Raw genomic sequence first — 17,109 nt, forward strand, 5'->3', positions numbered from 1 at the left:
AGGGCAGCCTCCTCCAACTTATGAGCAGAGAAAGATGGTTTACGAAGCTCCTGCAGATAGGTTCCTGGGGCGGTGTGGGGACGGGGCCTCCAGGCAGGCTGATTTGAAATGCTTCCAAACGGATATCAGGCTTCCAAGCCTTGGTCCCTGGGGCTGAAGCTGAACTTGACTGGGGAGGGGACAAGGGGCCTGGAATTCAGGCACCCGCCTCCGCCATCCCCCCTCCCCAGCCAGGAGGGTTTGTTTAACCCCTCAGGGGTGCTGTGTGCCTTCCTTGTCAAGGTGGTTTGCGGCTTAGTGAAGCGATATTTATAGAGTGCTCTGTGATTCTTGGGTGAACATTCGTTTTATAAATGAATGATCAAATTTATTAGCAATGAGTAACTAACCCATCTACATTTATTTTGTTGATAATACAAATTTACAAGGTTTTAATTGCCAGTTTAAAAACCCCAAAACCCATACATAAATACATGGGTAATAAAATATCTCCTCACTGTGCCCTTGACTTCTGTAGTTACACTAGGGCTCATGGGAAGGGCTGTAGAAGGCTTCAAATGGGATGGTATTGCTTGCCTAAAGGGACTCAGGGCTAGAAGCAATTGGATTCAAGCCCCATTGAGGATAATTTTCTGAGTTTCAAGCAAAATTATCCTACTGAAAATAATTTGCTTTGCAATTCTTATTAATGATGATGTATTTTTGTTCCCCCTGTCTGGTTTACCACCCTATGACCCTTTGACCTTGCTGCTCCTGGTGTGGTCTTTAGATGCTTGCTGGAACTATGCAATCTCTGCACCATATCAGACCTGCTGTGTCTGAATCTGGACCATAATAACACCCCAGGCAAAGTGCGTGCATACTAAGCTTGTGATTGACCCATTTGGAATTAGTTGTGGTCCCTCCCATTTCAGAGTCAAAAAGACCTGAACTCCAGCAAGACTCAGTACACTGCCCATGGGCCAGTGGCAAGCTGTATGTGGTTCCGGTGTGTTGTAGTCAAAGTGCTCAGCCACAGGCCAGATGTTGCAGGTGCGTAGAGTCCACTGCGAGAGTCCAGAAGCATGGAGTTGTGAGGACAGTGATGACAGTCCAGGGCCCCCAAGGTAGTGACTTCACTGGGCTCTGGTCCAGGGACTGTATACTCAGCTGTTTGTACCTTCAACTTTTAGAGCTGGATAGGGGAGACTCATGCTATTCCATCTCTATGGGATGCATTTCAGAAAGACTGAGGCTATGGCCACAGGTGGGCTCAGAAAGTATTCTTCCTAGTGGAGATAGCAGCCTACATATTGCCTAGGAGAAAAAAAAAATAAACCCCTTAAAAAGTGATTTTATTCCTAGAAAAGGATTCTGAGGCCCAGGTAAAGCAATTAGAGTCCTCCTATTATTAACAGCTTGGCAAATATGTTTGCGCATTTACTCTAATTAGGAGCTACCCTGAGTGTCTCAAATCAAATGTGAGTAGAAAGTGGAGCCCCGCCCCCACCCCACCCCTTGATAGGAAGCAGGAAGAAAGGCTAACAAGTAAGATGACTTGGACTATTCTTGTGATCTCTATTAGCATTCAAAGGAAGTCATATCAGATCTTGGCCTTCAATACTGAACTGATTGATGTCGTCTGGAGCAAGATTCCTACCAGTTACCTAAACGATACAACCTCTCTCTTTCGAAAGCCTGTTTTGGTGGCCTTAACAATCTGTCCTTGTCCTCAATGGGCTTACTTTATTCATCACAGGAGGGTTCCATGGATCAGCCTGGGCATTCGCTATGTCAGTTTCCAGAATAAGTGTGAAGAGAAAGAGAAAGAAGAGATATTGGGACAGATGCCTCCTAATCTATTGAGCTTCCCACAGAGTCAGGAGTTGACCTCCCCGTGGGTCAAGTTGGTGGGGTAGACCATAGCTTCTTTATTGATGTAAAGGGGTGTGTGACTTGGATGTTCAAAGGACACAGGTATTTGAATAAGTAAACCAGCCTTTCTTATATTTATAGTCCCTCCCTCATTGCCCTGCTGTAATTGTTGTAAAGCCACACTTCCCTTCTGGTCTTTACTGAAATTACTCCCCATTTCCCCCTGAGACCAGGGCCTTCTAAATGTATGATCTGTCATCTGGAACTTTCCCTAAGAGAAAATGTATTCTGTGAAAAACACCCCCTAGTGAGTGTCATTTTCAGAGTGCATGAAGGAAAGAGATGGCCTTCCCCAATGGAAGCACAAACAATGGGATTTTCGTGAGCCAAACCTCATCCCAGGCAATGAAAACGACTCCTGGAGCCCCGAGGAGGAGCGCAGACAAAGATTCCGCACAATTGCCTTTTGTTTCTCATTCTGTTAGAAATTATGACAGGATCATGGAATGAATACGAACTTAGGGCTATGGTTTCATCTTTCTGGGTGTCCTCTCATGAGATGACTGTGGCCTAAACCAATGCAGGCCACCCAACAAATGAGAATTAGATTTCTGGATCTGTCTTTTCACAGATTCCAAGTGTGGCTATAGAAGAGCAGTCAGCATCCACTGCTGAATTTAGAGACACTCTTTGGGATCTTGCCCTTGTGGTGTCCCAGATAAGATAATTGATGGCAAGTAGGTTTAGTAAGGGTGGATAGTGTCCCATGGTTCAAGCATTGACATCTATTCTACCCCTGTGTATGAGTGTTCATTCTGAATGGCTGTAAACTTCCCAGGAAAGGAGTTCTTGGCTATAATTTGGAATTTTACACCATGCAGAATTATTACTTAATTAATTACTTTTTCCTCAGTAGAGAGATAGGTAGTATTTCCATGTTAAATAGATCTTATTGGAGATTACCTAAAAGGCATACAACAACGCCCCCAAACACAAAAGGAATAATATAACATTTCCGGATGTGGTAAATACTTATAGACACGCCAGACCCTGTTTGAGTGGATGTTTCCTCTTCTTCTGAATGTTGCAGTTTCCATGGTTGTGAACACTTGAGGAATCTGGGGCTCCATAGGAAGGTCAGAGACCTGGGAGTCCATGATAGAGGAAATAATTGGCTGAGTCAGGCAATGTGCTGTCTTTGAGGAGATGGTGTTTTAGCTACTTGAAGAATCTGGATTTATCCAAGGAGGTCACAGAAGAGGAACCAAACCAAAGGAAAAATAAAAGTGTTTGGAGAGCCTTGGTTGCATCAGTAGCTGGATGCTTTGGAGACCAGCAAGAGGGTTTCTGCACAGGTGCTTGTGGTGCAGCTTTGCAAAAGAGAGCGCTTCAGGGTGGTTTTGCGAATGAATGGTGGTAGATCATGCAGTTTATGCCTCTACCCACAGTATCCACTTCAGGAGCAGCCCTCACAAGGGCTTAGAAGCTGAATGGCACATGGGAAACTGTGGAGCCTTGGGAGCAAAGATGCCTGGGCCATGTGGTAGAGCTAGAGGAAGCAACTCAGGATTTATTTGGAGTGTTAAAGTTAACAGGACGGTTGGAGGATTAGTCCAGGGTGGTGTTAGATGTTTATTTTAAGGACCTGATGGAGGAGTGTGTGGACCACTTCAGAGATTAAGATCTGAAGAGACACTAGTCTGAAGCAGAAACAAGTACAGAAGCAGAAGACAGTCCCGCTTTCCAGGGTTCAGTCCCCATGACCTAAAGGTCCCAAGGCCCTCCCTCCTCATACCATGGCTGGAGTCAGACTAGCATGTGGATTTGAGAGATATTTACGAGAGGTGTACTCTCCTGCCTCTTGGTTGCCAAAGATCTATGGCTGATCCCTCCAGTCTCTTCCTCTGTCAACCCTTGGCCTCCTCTGTATGTCTCAACTTTTCCTCTGTCTCACACTTACACTTGTCACCAAACATAGACCACGGGGGTTATCTAGTGAGCTTCCCTTCAAAATCCCTTAGAGTGATCACCTCTGCAGAGACTTTCTTCCAGTGGTGCACACTCAGGTTCCAACTGGGATGTGAGCTGGGTGGATGGTACAGCTATATAGACTTTTTCCTAACATTTCTTAACCATCACCACCCTGTGTCTGCTGCAGCACACTGGTCTTTCTAGACTGATGCTGGACTCTCCTGAGAGAGAGAGAGAGAGAGAGAGAGAGAGAGAGAGAGAGAGAGACAGAGACAGAGAGAGAGAGACAGAGAGACAGAGAGAGAGAGAGAGAGAGAGAGAGAGAGAGAGAGAGAGAGAGAGACAGAGAGAGAGAGAGAGAGAGAGACAGGGGGACAGAGAGAGAGAGACAGAGAGAGACAGAGAGAGAGAGAGAGACAGAGACAGAAAGAGAGAGACAGAAAGAGAGAGACAGAGAGACAGACTGAGATTATGTGTATTACCTGTACCTGGGTGCCTATCGCACAAACAATTTTTCACACATCCTAAAGGTCTTTTGAAACAATGCCTTGAACCTCAAAAACAACAAGGCTATTTCTGACTGGTCATTTGTACCTCCATGTGCTTGCCACAGCCTAAAGAGTCTGAGGCAATGTGCTCACAGCTCTCTGTCACCAGATCCCCATGAGCCACCCACAGGCTGTGGGTCTACTGGTTTCCTCTATTACCAGCTATTGCTTACTACCTTCTGTGCACCATAAGCATCCATCATTCATTCATCCCGGCTACCATGCATAGCATTAAAGAATAGAGTTGTTCCTTATGCAGATCAGCAACTTTGTCTAAAATGATTTGCTCTCTGGCCATTTGTCGTCATATACCTGTAAGAGTAGGAAAGTCACCCCAACAAGTCTGGTTTGAGACATCCCTCTACCGAAGAGAAAGGCTCCCTGCCAGTTCCCGCGGCCTACCTTTTTGGAGGAGGGAACACCAAGCTTCTTTGTGACAAGCCACCATTAAGCCTGGACAAGCTGCTGCCTCACTTCTGCTGTAGGCCCTGCAGTTCACCACTGTTGCACTCCAGACAGATGCTCACCCACTTACTGCTTCTGGTCTGTCATCCTTTTCCCCACCTCACTGTCTACCATCTCTGTATCTGAGCTCTCATTTGTGTTCCTTTCGCCATTCTAGGGGATCTAGAGGCTGTTGTCGGAACACTGCCCTTGGTTTGGTACCACACTGCCCCCCACATGGATGCTCCAGGTCATGGTAGGCTTCCTTCTGTCTCCTCCCTTCCATTTTCCGGAGGCCCAGCACTGCTTACAACATGGTCCTGCCATGATGGGTGTACTAGAGAGATGGTTCTGTTGGGTCACAATCCTGCACATGCTCTGCAGCAGCTCCTGCAGGACATGGGGAAGCATGTAGTGACCATGTCACGTTGATAACAAAGCTACCACATAGGAAGGAGAAGACGTAGGTGTTTATGTCACAAAGCTTAATCTTTCTGGTCACATCTTTGGCTTCTCTCCTGGATGTCTTAGAGCCCTTCCTTGCCCCATAGTATGGGAGTGCCAAACCACCAAATATGCCCAGAGTCTTCCTCTTGATCTCTGACTGTTGTTCTAGCCTGTGCTTGTTTTTCATTGAGAACACGAGCCTAGGGTCCTGATTCCATTGTGAAGCCCACATGCCAGGTGACTAGTGAGGAGGCACACGTGCAGATGTCCCATGAAAGGCATGGCTTCCTCTAGTCCCCACAAGATAAGGAGAAAGGTACTCTTGTCATTCAAAACATCATCAGTGGAGTCCAGAGCATCTTACAGCCTTTGATGTAAATAGATGAATGTAGACCTTAGTACAACTGTCCAGAGGAGCAGGCCCAGGATCGCTGTAGAATTCTGGGGTTTTCAACAGAATAGGAGTGATGCAAATGTTTGTAACCAATCAGTATGTTTTCTGCACAGGAATCATCTCTAGTATGTTAATATTTTACAAAAAAACGAGTTTTGAATGTTGAAGGCTTTTGCTATGGGCTACCAAAGGTGAAAGGCATTTTTTTTTTGGATGGGATTTGGTTCTCAGCTGTTGAGCTTTCAAACAGTACTGGGTTGGGCACCAAGTGTCTTGTGTCACTGGCCAGTCAAGCCATACAGAGAACGGCCATTAGAAATGGATCTCTTTTGTGCTTCATATCTTTAGTGCGGCAGCATTCTTTGGCAGCAACACTGCCTTTCCTGGATCTAGTTAGTGGTTCTGAAGGAGGCTTCGGTTTCTGGCCAGCTATGAGAACACAGGTGGAGGCAGCCAGCTGGGAGAACCTGTGGCCTTTCAGCCTAGACTAAATGGGGGTTTAGTGGACCTCTTTGGGATTTGTCAGAGAGAGAGAGAGAGATCACATTTCCAGTGAGGAGAAAGTAAATTCACAATCCAGGAAGGGAGAGGTAGCTTATAATAATAGTCTCTCACCTCTGTACTGGGATGCACATTTCACAAGATGTGCACATCACTCAATGTGGTTCTCTGGCCCCAAAAGTCTGTGAGTTATATATTATTACCCTTGATGTAAAGATCTGGAAACAAGAGACAGGTCACCTGGCCAGAATCACTAAGAATAGGACTCTCACTCAGGCCTCACTTCTAGCATCCCCTTCGGCAGGAAGAGTCAGAGGAACCACCAAGTTTTACCTTGTGCCACACAGCAAAGTGGTGGGGCAGAAAGATTTACATAGTGCTGACAGCCTCATCTATTACAACTGAGAAGGCAGGAGGCTCAAAACAAAGAGATAAGTGAATATAAGCCTCAGCTGCAAGGATGACATTGATATTGCTACTGGAATCTGCACGTGGCCTCCATCCTAATCTGCCTGCCCCTGTCAAGTATACCTTACTTGGCCATGCCCACACATCTAGGTTTCATCTCTGGTTGCTCTTAGGCTCCAGTAAAAAAAAAAAAAAGTGACCACTTGACACAGATGCTAGATGCAGATGTCCAAATCATGTTTTTCTATCTGGACCTTGACAGGAAAAAAATAAGTTGTGACCCTGATTTAGAACTGGTTTTCTCCTCTTGAATTGAATCACTGGTTTATTCTTGAAAACTTGAAGAAATGGAGGCTCAAGCTAAGTGTAGTGGCACATACCTGCTATCCCAGGACTTGAGAAGTTGAGGTGGAGGTTGGAGGGTGGAAAGCCGGTCTGAGCTAGATAATAAGACTCCGCTTCTAAACGAACCAAAGCACACAAAGCAGGGATCACAGCCAAGGCAACTGAAGACTGACTAAGAGCAGAAGTTAGTAGGACAAGTTTTCTGAACGTGCAGCTGTGATTTTGTAGACATTAAATAAATGTTGGTGAATACCAGAGGAGAGGGTGTATGCATGAAGCATCAACCCTGAGCATGTGCCACAGGCATGGAATGATGACGTGCAGTTCAGGCTGTGGAGAGGCAACCTTCATTTCTTGGTGTTTTCCTTCTTTCTCCTGTCCCAGGCTATCTTGGGTGCTGATAGCACAATCAATGCAATTATTCAGGACTCAAGGTCCATGATGGCATGGTCTTCCAATGGTCTATCCATCATGGCATGGTCTTCCAATGGTCTATCCATCATGGCATGGTCTTCCAATGGTCTATCCATCATGGCATGGTCTTCCATTGGTCTATCCATCATGGCATGGTCTTCCAATGGTCTTGGAGGTGGCCTATACATTGTTTCCAACTAGCCCATTGGTGAAGGAAGAGCAAGAATGGGGAATAAGGCAGTATGGTGCAGGGACAGTTCCTAGAACACTTCTGCACTCACTCTGGAGGGACTAAGTACCTAAATGACCTCACCTGTTTGTAAGGAGCCCGGGCAGTGCAGAGAGTCACACAAAGACTGCTGAAATGCTCAGGAGGTGCTGCTCTCTTTGTCTAGAACTTTGACCAAATCACATGCTTTAGGTTTGTCCCTCATGGCAAAGGACTCTCATCCCCCTGCCATCCTTCCCTACCTTAATTTCTAACTTTTTCTTCCCTTGCTTCTTATCCCCCTATTTCTTCCTTTTCCTTAGAATCAGTTTGTGGTTGAATCTTTGGATATGATGTTTACCCAAAGCTCTTTTGAACTAGTTTCTGTCTTGTGAGCTGCTTTCATTCTACCTAAATTGACAGAGGAAAAATATCAGAGCAAGAACTGTGCCTCTTTCACAGCAGCCGGGGCAAGGAAGCTCGCCTCTGTGCTCCGAGGCTGAATGGGCCAAGAACATTTGGCTCATGTATGTGTGACTTTAAAGTGGTATTTAATTAAAAAGTTGCAAGCTCATGAAACAAAGGATTTTGTTGGGCTCTCCCTTGTACAGTTCCAGTTTCTAGGAAATAATAATGTGAGATTTATGGGCTTCCTTTCCACAGAAGTATGGAAGTTATATGTAGTTCGTGTTTGAATGAGAAAGAAAACTCCCCTATGGGAGCTCATTATCTGTCTGCCTAACAAAGGACAAAAGACGAATCTGGGAACGTCTTTCTTGGCTAGCTAATATTTATGACACATCCCATTGGTAGAACATTATTCTCAGGGCAAGCTCTGGAGTTTATTATTGTTATTATTTTTTGTCTTCCCATTCTTCACGAATGCATCATTTTTTAAAAAAATGTATTGGGCCAGATGCACACTTTTTTTCCTTTAGGGTCATTGGTGGAAAAGAAGCTGTATAAAACCATGAATGGTTCTTTGTGCTTCAAATAGTGGTTAGTACAGAAACTCATAACTAGTCAAAGCATAGAGAATAAGTGTTAGTGCAGTATTCGGCCACACATGGGACACATATCACCCTGTCCCTAAGGCTCAGGGACCATCATAGAAGATGAAGCAGAAAGACCCTAATAGCCAAAGACAGGAGGAACTGGAATGAAACAGTGTCTTCAGGACATGACAGTGCTGTTGCACTCATGAAGTCACAGCAGCTGTTACTTTACAGGGACCTGTACAGGATCAAGCCATTTAATATTCTAGCCACCTCCTCTAACTGAGAATCTATAGACAGTTGATGGCTCCTGGAGAACCAGCCTCATTTTTTCTTTAAGAATGTGGATCCTGGTAGGTTGACCATGTTCCATTGGATGGCCTCACACCCATGAGTTATGAGAAGCAAAATTTGCAATCAAGGGGTTATTAAAAACAAACAAACAACAAACAAAAGAGGACATAAAGTTTGGGAATGGTAGGGATGTGAGGGTAGACCTAGGATGGCTTAAGGGAAGGAGTAAAGAATGAAAACACATTGTATTAAGTTCTCAAAGAATTGTTTAAAATGCTATATATTTAAAAATAGTGGTGTACTCTACATCCTGTGGAATACTATTTGGAGTTAGCTGGTCAGTTTGTCTATCATCTATCTATCTATCTATCTATCTATCTATCTATCTATCTATCTATCCATCCACCCAACTATCATCTATCATCTGTCTATCCTTTCTATCTGTCTATTCTATCATCTATCTATCTATCTATCTATCTATCTATCTATCTAAATATCTATGTATCATTACTGTTCTAGGTATGACACCTAGATTCTCATGTATATTAAGCATTTGCTCTGTCATTGAGCTCTAGCTCCATCTCCCAGACCATTTGGAAGAGGAAGGATACTGTGCTTGCTGGAATGTGAAATGTCCCCCATTGTCTCACATAACTGAACCCTTAGCCTGTATCTGGTGGCATTGTTTGAGAATGGTCTGGAACCTTTAGCAGATGGGGCTGCTCTGAATGAAGTCCCTGGAACTGGGGCTTTGGGTTTTATAGCCTAGACCACCATATTCCAGTTTACATTCTTCTTCCTGGCTGCTTATGCAAAGTATCCATGGACTTGAAATGGCATCAAGGGGTTCATACTAAGGTATGCTATAGTTGTGGGAAAAGACTGTTCTAGAGATCCTGAACTCAACAAAGGGTCACTTCTCACTCATCCATTGGCATTTTACCATTGAGGTTATATTTATTTTTCTGGTCAGTGTGTGTGGTCTGTGTGACCCAGAGAGCCTACAAACTCACTGAGGGCAGAGAAGCCGCTTTGCTCATCTTAACTGTCTCGCATGTACCTAAAATAGGCCTTGACACCTAAAATACATTCTGGGTGTTAGCGAGGAAGATACAGTGGAAGGGACAAGTGACTGTCCCTTCACTCTTTAGAAGGAAAGAGAAATGGGTCTTGAGGATACACTTCCCTTTGACCTTGATGCTATCCTTTGTGATTGACTGTGGTCCATGGATTGGCCATCCTCAGTTCCTCAGCATGGAACCTGCAGTTAGTGCTCTACCAATGAGAGAAGCACCAGTTGCTCCTTAGTTCACCCGCAGGCTCACCCCATAGTCCAACTCGACAGTCTAGGGACACCAAAATAAAGAAAAGCAGTGGGAGGAGTTTATAACTTAAAAAATACATGTTAAATTGTCCTGGATTTTCTTTTTTTTTCTTTTTTTTTTTTTTTTTTTATTTTTTTTTATTAATTTATTCTTGTTACATCTCAATGTTTATCCCATCCCTTGTATCCTCCCATTCCTCCCCCCCCCCATTTTCCCATTATTCCCCTCCCCTATGACTGTTCCTGAGGGGGATTACCTCCCCCTATATATTCTCATAGGGTATCAAGTCTCTTCTTGGCTACTTGCTGTCCTTCCTCTGAGTGCCACCAGGTCTCCCCGTCCAGGGGACATGGTCAAATGTGAGGCACCAGAGTACGTGAGAAAGTCGTATCACACTCTCCACTCAACTGTGGAGAATATTCTGACCATTGGCTAGATCTGGGAAGGGGTTTAAAGTTTACCTCCTGTATTGTCCTTGGCTGGTGCCTTAGTTTGAGCGGGACCCCTGGGCCCAAATCTGCCTATCATATTGTTCTACTTGTAGATTTCTAGGACCCTCTGGATCCTTTTATTTTGCTGTTCTCCCATGCGTCTCTCATTTAGAGTCCCAATAGGATGCCTTCCCCTCTGTCCCAGTTTCCTGGTAAGTGAAGGCTTTCGTGGGACATGCCCCTTGGGCTAGTATGCAGATATAAGTGAGTATATACCATTTGATTCTTTCTGCTTCTGGGTTAACTCACTCATTATGATCATTTCTAGCTCAATCCATTTATCCACAAATTTCGGGAATTCCTTGTTTTTAATAGCTGAGTAGTATTCCATAGTGTATATGTACCACAGTTTCTTTATCCACTCTTCTACTGAGGGACACTTAGGCTGTTTCCATGTTCTGGCTATTATGAATAAGGCTGCTATGAACATGGTTGAGCAAATTTTCTTGTTGTGTGCTGGAGCATCTTCTGGGTATATTCCAAGGAGTGGAATAGCTGGGTCTTGAGGAAGCCCTATTCCCATTTTTCTGAGATAGCACCAGATAGATTTCCAAAGTGGCTGTACTAGTTTGCATTCCCACCAGCAATGAAGGAGTGTTCCTCTTTCCCCACATCCTCGCCAGCATGTGGTGTCACTTGAATTTTTGATCTTAGCCATTCTGATGGGTGTAAGATGGAATCTCAGAGTTGTTTTGATTTGCATTTCCCTGATGACTAAGGAGGTTGAGCATTTCTTTAAGTGTTTCTCAGCCATTTGATACTCCTCTGTTGAGAATTCTCTGTTTAGTTCCAAGCCCCATTTCTCAATTGGGTTATTCGGTTTGGTGGTGTGTAATTTCTTGAGTTCTTTATATATTTTGGATATTAGACCTTTGTCAGATGTAGGGTTGGTGAAGATTTTTTCCCAGTCTGTAGGCTGTCGCTTTGTTCTCTTGACAGTGTCTCCTGCCTTACAGAAGCTTCTCAGCCTCATGAGGTCCCATTTATTAATGGTTGACATTAAGGCCTGGGCCGTTGGTGTTCTGTTCAGGAAGTTGTCTCCTGTGCCAATATGTTCCAGGCTCTTTCCCACTTTTTCTTCTAAGTGACTTAGTGTCTCTGGTTTTATGTTGAGGTCTTTAATCCACTTGGATTTGAGTTTTGTGCAAGGTGACAAATATGGGTCCAGTTTCATTTTTTTACACATAGACCTCCAGTTAGACCAGCACCATTTGTTGAAGATGCTATCCTTTTTCCATTGAATGGATTTGGCTTCTTTGTCAAAAATCAAGTGACCATATGTGTGTGGATTCATATCTGGGTCTTCGATTCGATTCCACTGATCAACCAGCCTGTTGCTGTGCCAGTACCATGCTGTTTTAAGTACTATTGCTTTATAGTACAGTTTGAGATCAGGTATGGAGATTCCTCCGGAGCATCTTTTATTGTATAAGATTGTTTTAGCTATTCTGGGTTTTTTGTTTTTCCATATGAAGTTCAGAATTGAACTTTCAATGTCTTTAAAAAATTGTGTAGTTATTTTGATAGGGATTGCATTGAATCTGTAGATTGCTTTTGGTAGGATGGCCATTTTTACTATGTTAATTCTCCCGATCCATGAGCAAGGAAGATCACGCCATCTTCTCAGGTCATCTTCAATCTCTTTCTTCAGAGTTTTGAAATTTTTTTCATACAAGTCCTTCACTTGCTTAGTTAGGGTAACTCCTAGATATTTTATATTGCTTGTGGCTAATGTGAAGGGTGTGGTTTTCCTAATTTCTTCCTCTGCAAGCTTGTCATTTGTGTATAGGAAGGCTACAGACTTTTTTGAGTTAATTTTGTATCCAGCCAATTTGCTGAAGGTGTTTATCAGCTTTAGGAGTTCTCTGGTGGAGTTTTGAGGGTCACTTATGTACACTATCATATCATCTGCAAAGAGGGATAATTTGACTTCCTCCTTTCCCATTTGGATACCCTTGATCTCCTTTTGTTGTCTTATTGCTCTGGCTAGAACTTCGAGTACTATATTGAAGAGATATGGAGAGAGTGGGCAGCCTTGCCTTGTTCCCGATTTGAGAGGAATTTCCTTGAGTATCTCACCATTTACTTTGATTTTGGCTATTGGCTTGCTGTATATAGCCTTTATTATGTTGAGGAAAGTGCCTTGTATCCCCGATCTCTCTAAAACTTTAAACATGAATGGGTGTTGAATTTTATCAAATGCTTTCTCTGCATCCAAGGAGATGATCATGTGGTTTTTTATTTTCAGTTTGTTTATATGGTGGATTACATTGATGGATTTCCGTATATTAAACCATCCCTGCATGCCTGGAATGAAGCCTACTTGGTCATGATGAATGATATCTTTGATGTGCTCCTGTATTCGTTTTGCAAGTATTTTATTTAGTATTTTTGCATCTATGTTCATAAGAGAAATTGGTCTGAAATTCTCTTTCTTTGTTGAGTCTTTGTGAGGTTTAGGTATCAATGAGACTATGGCCTCATAGAATGAATTTGGTAATTTTCCATCCATTTCTATCTTTTGGAGTAGCTTGAAGAGTATCGGTATTAGCTCGCCCTTAAAGGTCTGGTAGAATTCTGCACTAAAACCATCTGGCCCTGGGCTTTTTTTGGTTGGGAGACCATCGATGATTGCTTCTATTTCTGTAGGGGAAATGGGACTATTTAGCTTGTTTATCTGTTCTTCATTCAACTTTGGCAAGTGAAATTGATCAAGAAAATCGTCCATTTTCCCTTAGATTTTCAAATTTTGTGGCGTATATGCTTCAAAGTAGGATCTTATGATTCTTTGAATTTCTTCAGTGTCTGTTGTTATGTCTCCCTTTTCATTTCTGATTTTGTTGATTTCAATACTGTCTCTCTGCCTTTTAGTTAGTTTGGCTAATGGTCTGTCTATCTTGTTGATTTTCTCAAAGAACCAGCTTTTGGTTTTGTTGATTCTTTGGACTGTTTTCTTAGTTTCTAATTTGTTAATTTCAGCCCTGAGTTTGATTATTTCCAGGCGTCTACTCCTCTTGGGTGTTTCTGCTTCTTTTTTTTCTAGGGCTTCCAGTTGTGTTGTTAAGATGCTTATGTGCGATGTTTCCAATTTCTTTTTAAAGGCACTTAGTGCTATGAATTTTTCTCTTAGCACTGCTTTCAATGTATCCCACAAATTTGGGTATGTTGTTTCTTCATTTTCATTGAATTTCAGAAACTCCTTGATTTCTTTCTTTATTTCTTCCCTGACCCAGGTGTCATTTAGCAGAGAGTTGTTTAGTTTCCACAAACGTGTAGGCTTTTTGTTATTTCTGTTGTTGTTGAATTGCAGCCTAAGAGCATGGTGATCTGATAGGATACAAGGTATTATTTCAATCCTCTTGTATCTATTGAGGCTTGCTTTGTGACCTACGATGTGATCAATTTTGGAGAAGGTTCCATGGGGTGCAGAGAAGAAGGTGTATTCTTTCTTGTTGGGTGAAAGGTTCTATAGATATCTGTTAGATCCATTTGACCCATGGCATTGGTTAATGATGTTATTTCTCGGCTTAGTTTCTGTTTCAATGACTTATCCTTCAGTGAGAGTGGGGTGTTGAAGTCTCCCACTATTATTGTGTGGGGATCGATGTGTGGTTTAAGCTTTTTTAGGAGATCTTTTACATATGTGGGTGCCCTTGTATTGGGAGCATAGATGTTCAGAATTGTGATGTCATCTTGGTTGACTTTACCTTTGATGAGTATGAAGTGTCCTTCCTCATCCCTTTTGATTAATTTTGGTTGAAAGTCTATTTTGTTCGATACTAAAATGGCTACACCTGCTTGCTTCTTGTGACCATTTGCTTGGAATATTTTTTTCTAACCTTTTACCCTGAGGTAATGCCTTTCATTATGGGTGAGATGTGTTTCTTGGATGCAGAAGAATGTTGGGTCTTGTTTATGTACCCATTCAGTTAGTCTGTGTCTTTTTATTGGAGAATTGAGGCCATTGATGTTGAGAGATATTAATGACCAGTGACTGTTAAGAGTCTTAATTTTGATGTTGTTTCCAGTTGAGCGTTTGTGTAGTTGTGTTTTTGCCATGGGATAGTTATCTATTTCCTGGGTAGTTTTGGTTGTAGCTTGACCCTTTGGGATGGAGTTTTCCTTCTAGTACCTTCTGTAAAGCTGGGTTTGTGGATAGGTACTGTTTGAATTTGTTTTTGTCATGGAATATTTTGTTTTCTCCATCAATGGTTATTGATAATTTTGCTGGGTAAAGTAATCTGGCCTGGCATCTGTGGTCTCTTAGGGTTTGCAGGATCTCTGTCCAGGCCCTTCTGGCTTTTATGGTCTCTGCTGAGAAGTCAGGTGTAATTCTGATAGGTTTACCATTAAATGTTATTTGGCCCTTTTCCCTTGCAGCTTTTAATATTTTTTCTTTGTTCTGCATGTTTTGTGTTTTGATTATTATGTGGCGGGCAGTTTTTCTTTTCTGGTCAATTCTATTTGGTGTTCTGTAGGCCTCTTGTATGTTTATAGGCATCTCTTTCTTTAGATTGGGGAAATTTTCTTCTATGATTTTGTTGAGAATAGTTTCTGGGCCCTGGAGTCTGATGTCTTCTCTTTCTTCAATGCCTATTATCCTCAGATTTCTTCTTTTCATGGTGTCCTTAATTTCTTGGATGTTTTGTGTCAGGAGTTTTCCAGATTTGGCATTTTCTTTAATGGTTGATTCAATATCTGTGATTGTATCTTCTAGCCCTGAGATTCGTTCTTCCATCTCTTGGATTCTGTTAGAAAAGCTCACCTCTGTGTTGCTCGCCTTCTTCTCTGAGGTCTCACGTTCTCGTTTTTCTTCTGTCTGTGTGTTTATCATTGAATCCATTTTCATTTTCAGATCTTGAACTGATTTTTTGATTTCTTTCATCTGATTTTTTGTATATTCCTGAGTTTCTTCCATTGCCTCTTTATAGGTCTTCAGAGCTTGAACCGTTTTAGTTATTTCTTTCATCTGGTTGTTTGCATTTTCCTACAATTTTTCCAGTTCCACTCTATGTGCTTCTCTTATGTCTCTCACCTGTTTGTCTGCGTCTTCCTGCATTTGATTACGAATTTTATTTGTTTCCTCCATTATCATCCTCATTACTAAGGATTTGAGGTCATTTTCTTGTATTTCCGTTGTATTTGAGTTCTCTGGGTGGTTTTCTTTGGGATAGCTGGAAACTGGAGACGCCATGTTGTTTTGGGGTTTTTTGCGTATGCTTTTTCGTTGTCCTTTAGACATCTTGCCGTCTTTGTTTTTGTTGGGTAGCTTCCAGAGTTGAATGGAGGGTGTCTGACGATAGATTCACTTGTTTTCTTACGATTTCCCTAGGCTGCGAGCTCAAAGCTTCACTGGTGTGGATGTTAGGAGGTTAGCCCTGTTGTTCTGGTCTCTCACAGCCAGTGATCCTCAGTCCCCCTCTGCTGTGGATCCTGCAATTGTTCTGGGTCTCTGAATGAGCGTTGGGTCAGGCCAAGGTATCCACAGCCTTCTGTGTTCCCTGCCAAGTCCAGCCAGGAGCACTGGGACCGAACCACGGGCTGAACTCAGCTAGATTCTCAGGGCCTGAACCATCTGCCAAGCTCAGCTAGGGATTTTGGGCCCAAAATGCACACAGGGTCCAGCCAGAATTTTTGGGCTGGGACTACGCACCAAGCTCCACTAGGGCCTTTTGGCCCAAAGTGCGTGCTGTGGTCAGTTATTGACTCAGGGCCTGAACTGACCACCAATCTCAGCCAGGAATTCTGGATTCAAACTGCACACTGTGTCCAACCAGAGTCTTAGAGCTGGTGGAACCCAGAGCTCTGTCCAGCCTGTGCCACAGCAGGAGAACTGCGGCTGCTCTGAGTTAGCGCCAGTGGTGGAACAAGTGCTCCGCCCGGACTGTGTCACCGCAGGGGAGCTGCCGCTGAGCTGAGGTGGTGCCTAGGATGGAACCGAGCACGTCACCAAGCCTGCGCCACAGCAGGAGAACTGCGGCTGCTCTGAGTTAGCACCAGTGGTGGAACAAGTGCTCCGCCCAGACTGTGTCACCGCAGGGGAGCTGCCGCTGAGCTGAGGTGGTGCCTAGTGTGGAGCAGCGTGCTCAACTAAGCCTGCGCCACAGCAGGGGAGCTATGGCCACGCTGAGTTAGTGCCTCAGGCAGAATTGTTTGCTGGGCCGGGCCAATACCCGGGACTCTGGGGCCGAACTGTCCGCCGAGTCCAGTCTGGGCCCAAAGGCTCCACGCGACCCAAATCCTGCCCCGAGTCCCCTCTCCCGCAGCAATTCCCACCAGCCACCACACCAATCGCCTCCACCGGAAGGCTATGAGCTGCAAACCTCAGCCGCCGCTGCTGGTGCCGCTGGTGCTGCTGCCTCTGCCGCTGCCGCTCCGATCAGAGAAAAACCACACTCCTCCCATGTGCAGGGGCACGCAGGTCCTCCGCACCCTGGTCCCTCCGAACCGTGGAGCACTCCTGCTGCCGT

This window comes from Acomys russatus, chromosome 3 (genome assembly GCF_903995435.1).
Source record: "Acomys russatus chromosome 3, mAcoRus1.1, whole genome shotgun sequence".
In the NCBI taxonomy this organism is placed as follows: Eukaryota; Metazoa; Chordata; class Mammalia; order Rodentia; family Muridae; genus Acomys; species Acomys russatus.